General features: G+C 42.0%; 1 pseudogene; it reads right to left on the bottom strand.

Annotated features, from left to right (window-relative positions):
• Positions 1 to 2,956: 2,956 nt before the first annotated feature.
• Positions 2,957 to 4,920, bottom strand: LOC143388864 (spermatogenesis-associated protein 2 pseudogene; annotated as a pseudogene).
• Between the last annotated feature and the right edge of the window lie 2,224 nt (positions 4,921 to 7,144).

The raw sequence follows: 7,144 nt of genomic DNA, 5'->3' as shown, positions 1-7,144 counted from the left end.
CTGATTTTATTCTCTTTTATTGCTGAATAATATTCCATTGTGTATATATGTCACATTTTTTTTAATCCATTCATCTATTGAAGGGTATCTAGGTTGGTTTCACATTTAGCTATTGTGAATTTGCTGTTATAAACATTGATGTGACTGTGTCCCTGTAGTATGCTGTTTTTAAGGCCTTTGGGTATAGACCAAGGAGAGGGATAGCTGGGTCAAATGGTGGTTCCATTCCCAATTTTCCATAAAATCTCCATATTGCTTTTCAGATTGGTTGCACCAATTTGCAGTCCCACCAGCAGGGTATGAGTGTACCTTTTCCCCCACATCCTTGCCAACACTTATTGTTGTTTGTCTTCATAATAGCTGCCATTCTGACTGGAGTGAGATGAAATCTTAGAGTAGTTTTGATTTGCATTTCTATAATTGCTAGTGATGATGAACATTTTTCATGTATTTGTTGATTAATTAAACATCATCTTCTGAGAAGTGTCTCTTCAAGTTGTTGGCCCTTTTACTGATTGGGTAATTTGGTGTTTAGCTCTTTGAGTTCTTTATATACCCTAAAGAATAGAGTTCTATCTCATGTGTGAGGGCTAAAGATTTGCTTCAAAGATGTAGGCTCTCTATTCACTTCACAGATTGTTTCTTTTGTTGAGAAGAAACTTTTTAGTTTGAGTCCATCCCATTTATTGATTCTTGATTTGAATTATTGCACCACAGGAATTTTATTAAGGAAGTTGGGGCCTAATCTCTTATCTTTATTCTTTAACCATTATTTTGTTAAGAATGCAACAAAAACTATCCTCTTAAAATAATTTAAAGTGTAAATAATCATAGGCTCAATTCTATAGGCATAAAGTTTCAGTTATATAGATAATAATATTTTTTTTCTGGTACTCCCTTACCAATCTATGCCTAACTTTCACTCATTCCCAGTCTCACTTGCCTCTCAAGAGAAAGATCTTCCTTGATTATAACTAAGTCCACTCCATTGGTCACATCATCTTGCACTTAGTCTGCCTTAATATTCAGCTTACCTGTTAAAGGTTTGTTTTCTCCACTGGTCTCTAAGTTCCACTGGGGAACAAAATCCATCACAAAAATAGATGATCAATAAATACTTCTTGAATAGAACTATTCTTTCTGACTAAACTTCTTATAAGAGCTGTTTGTATTCATAATAAACACTTTCTCAACTTTACTCTTCATTATTCTAAAATATGACTTCTGCCCCCACAAATCCGTTGTGTTTGCTTTCAGAGTAGTCACCAGTGACCTCATAATTGCCTTCAGTTATTGTAAGTCTTTAACCAACTTGACCTCTGAGATATCTGATACTCCTAAAGAGAACATTTGGTAATTTGTTTAACATTTATTGAGTGTTCTGTGTGGTTAGAAAGTGTGAAAATGCTTCCCTCAGATTCCATCCCACTTGTCTCACCTATTTCCTCTACTTTTCTAACTTTTCTTCCCATCTTCCCTGAGCCCCACTTGCTTTTTTGTTTTTACCAATCCCTTAACTCTTACTTTCCTTTGTTCTATTCTTGTGCCCTGATGAATGTCCCTTAGATAAACTGCTCATTATCCTGCTCATCATCTCTTAAACTTTTATGGATCCTTTTTACCACTTCCTGTCCAAATTAAATGGCTTACAAGAAATTTTTAATAAATTGTAATTTTATCAGATTGGTCAAGCTTCAAATTGGATGACAGAGTTGATATATAATCTGTGTGATAGTGAACAGTTGGCCATTTCATCAAATGACACAAACACTCCTTAAAGAGATGAATGAGTGTTTTAGAGAGTCACAGTAGGAATAGGAAGGATTGGAAGATAATTACCTGAGAAAAACAGTAACATGATATTATGGAAAGCTGGTAGGTTTGAGAGGACAGAGTCTTTTTAAGTCATCATTGCTCACAAGTCTCTAGGCTTCTGTTGAACATTTAACCATTCTGCAAGCATTTTAAGCATTATTCCATGCTTGCATTAGATTTGACACTACATAGGGAAAAAAAAGGTGTTTCTAATATATAATCTTGAGGCTTAATAATCTAGAAGATTACAGAATTCTATTTTTGTTTAGTTCTACAGGAGATATATAAGTGAATGATTCATCCCTCAGGTGTGCATACATGATAAATGTGAGATTAAAGAAAACTTGCCAATGTTCCATATAGTCCTAGCTTGAACATCAGTTTCATCAAATGGAGAATGGACAACACAAAAAATATCAGCACAGAACATCTGATACATAATAGGAAAAAAATATAATTTTATAAAAGCACAGTATCAAATAGTCAATTCTATTTATAAATAAGAGCTACTGGTTATGACCTTGCTAGGCTGAATGTCATATATTCTGTAAAAGCCATATTGAGCAAAAAGAAAATTTGGTTGGTTCCAAGTGAAGTCAAATGTGCTCCCCAGGCAATTCTACTTCCTCAGATATTCTATGGCAAGAGATTAAAGAAAATATCCTCAACCCTAACCTTTGGAGTACATTTTGGAATAAATACAACTACACCTGACCAATTGAATCACTGGATTTTTTACATCTAAAAGGAAAACAACTTTCATTTAAAACAAGGTGTGAAACTTAGTTTTCCTAAACCAGAGTTCATGTTTCTTTTTTTTTTTTGCAAGTTGAATATTTATTTAAAAATAAATCTCAAAAATATCTATTTACAGTACAGTCAGAGGGATGTGTGCAAACAACAGAAAGGGGAGGAGCCTGCCCTGCCATGGGAAGCCCGCATTCCAACGTGTGGGGTGACGTTCACAAACACCACAGGACTGAGCTGCGGTGGCAACAAGAGGAAGTTCAGCTAATACTGGACTTGGCTTTCCTTGGACACCTGCGGAGGCAGGGAGCCAGGGAGCAGGGCTCTGGCTGGGGATCCTTGTACTTGGGAGCAGGATGGCCAATGGCGTGAGCCATCAGGAGAGGCCCAGTGTGGCAGGAGGGCTCATTTCACAAGCCAACAGGCCTCTAGCTCGCTGCTTCAAGTGGACACTTGGACGTGATCCGAAGGGTCTTTCCCAGTCCAAGCTGGCTTCGCAGTGGGCGGGGCAGTCCCAGGACAGAAACCCTCTTGAAAGGAAAAACAAAACCAGAACCCAGCTGAACAGGGAGTGATCAGCCAAAAGGAATCTGAATGGAAGCGTCACCCTCTCCCTTGCAGACGACAAAGCAGCCATCAGCTGCAATGAGTCCTAAGTGAGCGCTCAGGCGGGAAGCCGGCTGGTCCCACCACCCAGGGAGTCAAGTGCAGCAGCTCTGCTCTGAGCAGCCTCGCACTTCTTCACCAGGAACCGGAAGGTCAGTGGCGTAGCCCTTGTAGGGGGAAGTGCAGGGGGTCTATCTGTACACGAGATGGGAGAACTGCGTGGACTTGTAGTTCAGCTGGTTGTTGGGCATGAACTTGTGCAGCTCATTCTTTTTGCAGCAGGGGTCGTAATGGTAGGCGCTGAGGCAGGTGTCGCAGGAGACTTTTGGACACTGGGTGCAGGTATTGGTGGCACCTGGGCGGTTGCAGAAGCCGCAGCGGGAGGTGGCGGTGGCGGAGGGCTTGGGCTTCGAGTGGAGGGGTGGCAACCGGTCGAGGCCCTGAGTCTGGCTTGCATACTTCTCCCGCAAAGACATATCGTGGGCAGAGGCCTTGCTGGGGAAGGCGCTGGGCTTGGAGGCCGGAGGACAGAGGAGCAGGCTGTCGCAGCGCTGGCAGAGGGAGGAGCTGCAGGACAGGCTGCAGTTTTGGCACTTGGAGAGGGCAGACTCTTTGGCGGGCGGGGGGGGCGGGGGTGAGCGCTTGAGGTAGAGGGGGTGGGCATCATTTCTGACCAGCCACACATCCTGTCGCAGAGCGTCCTGCCTGCGGTAGGTGGCCCTGGGTTCCGAGTCCGTGTACAGATCCACGTCATCCTGAGCAGAGAAGTACGTGCTGCGCAGCAGACTGAGGCCATTGTTGGGGGAGGTGGGTGGAAGGTCGTCTGGACTGCCGTGGGGGGAGCTGGACATGGTCAGGAGTAGGGGGATGGGCGGATGATCTCGTCCTCCAGGCCGTCCCCCAGGTCTGTGACCACAGGCTCCCTCCGCAAGCTCAGGGAGGCCTTTGGGGGTGACTTCCTGTTCTCGCGCGGTAGCTGTCATAGGCGTCAACTGACCTGGACGGCTTGGTCACACGGGGCTTGCAGTAGTCCTTGGCTGCCCGCTCGCTGGTGGACTTCTGGAGGGCCACACGGGCCATGGACGTGGTCAGGTGCTCCCTGCCCTCAGCCCGCCTCCGCAGCGCATCCGAGCAGCCGCGCAAGTCCTCCGTGCTGCTCTTGCATTCACTCACCACGTCCAGCTCCGAGTAGCCTTTGTCCTTCACCTGTGAGTGGATCTCCAGCATCTGCTCGCACTCAACCTTGGCCAGAAAGAGCTCGAAGGAGACCATCTTCACCTGCAGGGTCTCCACGAGCTCCTTGAGCCTGTACGCAGCCCCCAGCTCGGACACGTAGCCCAGGTAGCTCAGGATGGCCTGGACGTCCTCTTCCAGCAGCGTCGACTTTAGGTAGTAGACAAAAGGGCCTGTGTAGGTCTTGAAGCTGCGGAACTCCTTCTTCCACGGGTAGAGGAAGAGGTTGATGGCCACGGTCTCCAGCAGGCTGAAGGCGCAGTGCAGGGCCCGCAGGCTGGAGGAGCTGAGCGCACGCAGGGAGCTCTCCACCACCTCATAGAACTGGATCAGCCAGAATCAATAAAAGGGATCCACCTTGTGCAGGCTGAGCAGGGTCGAGGCCGCCACCCGCAGGTGCTCATCACTGCCAGGCCGAGGCTTGCTGGGGGTGGTGTCCACTTTGCTCTCATGGAACTGCATGTACTTGCGAAACAAGTCATCTTTGTATTTTGTATCCATTGAGCTAGGCCTCCCCATCGGCTCAGGGGCTACCTTATCTCCTCCATGGCTTCTGGGCTGGATGCAGGGGCGTCACTAAAAGCACTGCCATGCTGCCTGCCGGGACCAGGGAGCACTCCCTGAGCGCCGCCGAGGGAAGCAGCGGGGCGCGGCCGCCGCCGGGGCCAGGCCGGCTGGGCTCTTGCCGCTCCGGCCGGCTGCGGAACCGACCCAGAGTTCATGTTTCTATCGACATTATACACAAAAAAGAAAGAAATCACAGGTGGCAAACAATTAAAAAGTAAAGACAGAAAAAAATATAAGAGCTATAAAACAGTGAGTAAAGATCATGTGTGACATTTATTTTGTGCAATTTTTAGATGTCCATTTACTTTATATTTAATGTAGCTCCATATTTTTAAGAGTCTCTCTGTGTTTTATTGCCTAAAAATTGATTATAAGCAACCACCAACTTCACACACAGCCTCTATTATATAAAAAAGAAATTTCTGTGGGTTCTCATTATTATATACAGTTATATCCACCATTACAGAGGAAATACTATGAAGAGGTATGAGCAAGTTTGTATGCAGCCATAAAATTCAAAGGACTTATTTCCAAGATTCAGAATCATAGAAAATATACTTTGGATATATCATATCATATACTTTGGATATATAATATCTCATTTTTTTCTGTATACAAAGTTGAATACAAGCTAGGTAGTGAATTTTTAATTGTATCACAAATATCTGCAAATGGATAGGTGAGTGAAAGAAAGAAGTAAAACAGTTTGACATTTTAAATTACTTTGAGAACTTTTGAATTTAAGAACATGTAATTCTGCTTGCTCATTTAATTTTTACAGTCATTTGAATTACAAGGTTTTTTTTTAATCTCAATTTTACTATTCAGAAAAGTATGCAAACCTTGAAAGAACTGAATACCTTGTGATCAGCTATAAGGGTCCAACTATGTCAGACCATCATTCTTAACTCACATAGTGACAGGCTGGAAATTTCTTCAAGAATGGTAAAAATATCAAGTTCTTTTTAAAAATGTCAAAATGAGAACAAATCACCTAAAGCAATTTTTGAAATTGGAAAGATCGTGATCCACCATACATTATCTTTTGGATCTTTTGTAGACATAATACTGTTTTTCAAAAGTTTCTTATAAATACAAACCAATTAACAAAGAACAGATATTCTTGTAGAATATATAAGAATGGGGAAGTGAAATACTGAATTCAACAAGATTTCCTCATCCCCTTGATAAACATTAAACTAAAGATAATGACTGAATTTGATCACCTAACAAGTAGTTCTCTTAGCTAAACAACACATGATCTAAATCAGTAATTCTTAATGTACGTGTCATAGGAGACCCAGGAGACCCTTCAACCTGCATATTATCTCACAGCTGCTGCACAGTCATTCCTATGGATGCCATTACTTCTGGGACCTAAATTCCCTTTACATTCAAGCAGTTAGAGCATCCTAAAGTTAGTTATTTGAGAAAAGAATCAGGAGTTCTCCCACCAGCCATGACTGAGCTGATGTTCTGCTTCCTTCCTTTACTTTAGCCAGCTTCACACCATAAAACATGCAAACAAGTTTTTGAACATTTAGCCTAAATTCTTATAAACCGTTCATAAGGGTCATAATAAGAGTTCTCTGATGAACTCTGAGAGTACAAATGTTGAAAGTAAATGCATAAATTAGATACTGTCTTACAGGTAGTAAAACTATTATTATTAGGTGGAGAATTAGGAACATGATAAATTTTTTTTGTTTGGAAAATAAGTCAACCTATCTCTGAACAAAGAATGCTACAAATAACCACGGATTACTCTGTATAACAAAAGGTTTATTGACTCAGTTTTTCTTAAAATGGTCTATAGACATAATGAGTAAATATAGAGGTTAAACCATAAGTTCAGTAGAAAGTAAAAAAGTTGTATAGATTTAAAAAAAAATAGAACTCTTCCTTTAGCACAGTAGTTGTCACATAAATGGATATCAAACAACATTTGTTGAACGACCTAGGAAAATTTTTTGCATAGAAATGTTGAACAATTATGAGAATTTCTAGTAACAATATAAAGTATGCTTCTAACTTATGCGGTTATTTCAATTTAATCAATCACATATTTATTGAATACCTACTAGATGTAAATTAATCAATAGATATCATGCATAACAAAAATTCGAAGTTAGATAACAAAGTAAATTTTCCAAGGAAATTCCACTCTGATGTTTAC

Source organism: Callospermophilus lateralis, unplaced genomic scaffold (genome assembly GCF_048772815.1).
Source record: "Callospermophilus lateralis isolate mCalLat2 unplaced genomic scaffold, mCalLat2.hap1 Scaffold_45, whole genome shotgun sequence".
NCBI classification, from domain to species: domain Eukaryota; kingdom Metazoa; phylum Chordata; class Mammalia; order Rodentia; family Sciuridae; genus Callospermophilus; species Callospermophilus lateralis.
This window is presented reverse-complemented; position numbering and strand designations above follow the sequence as displayed.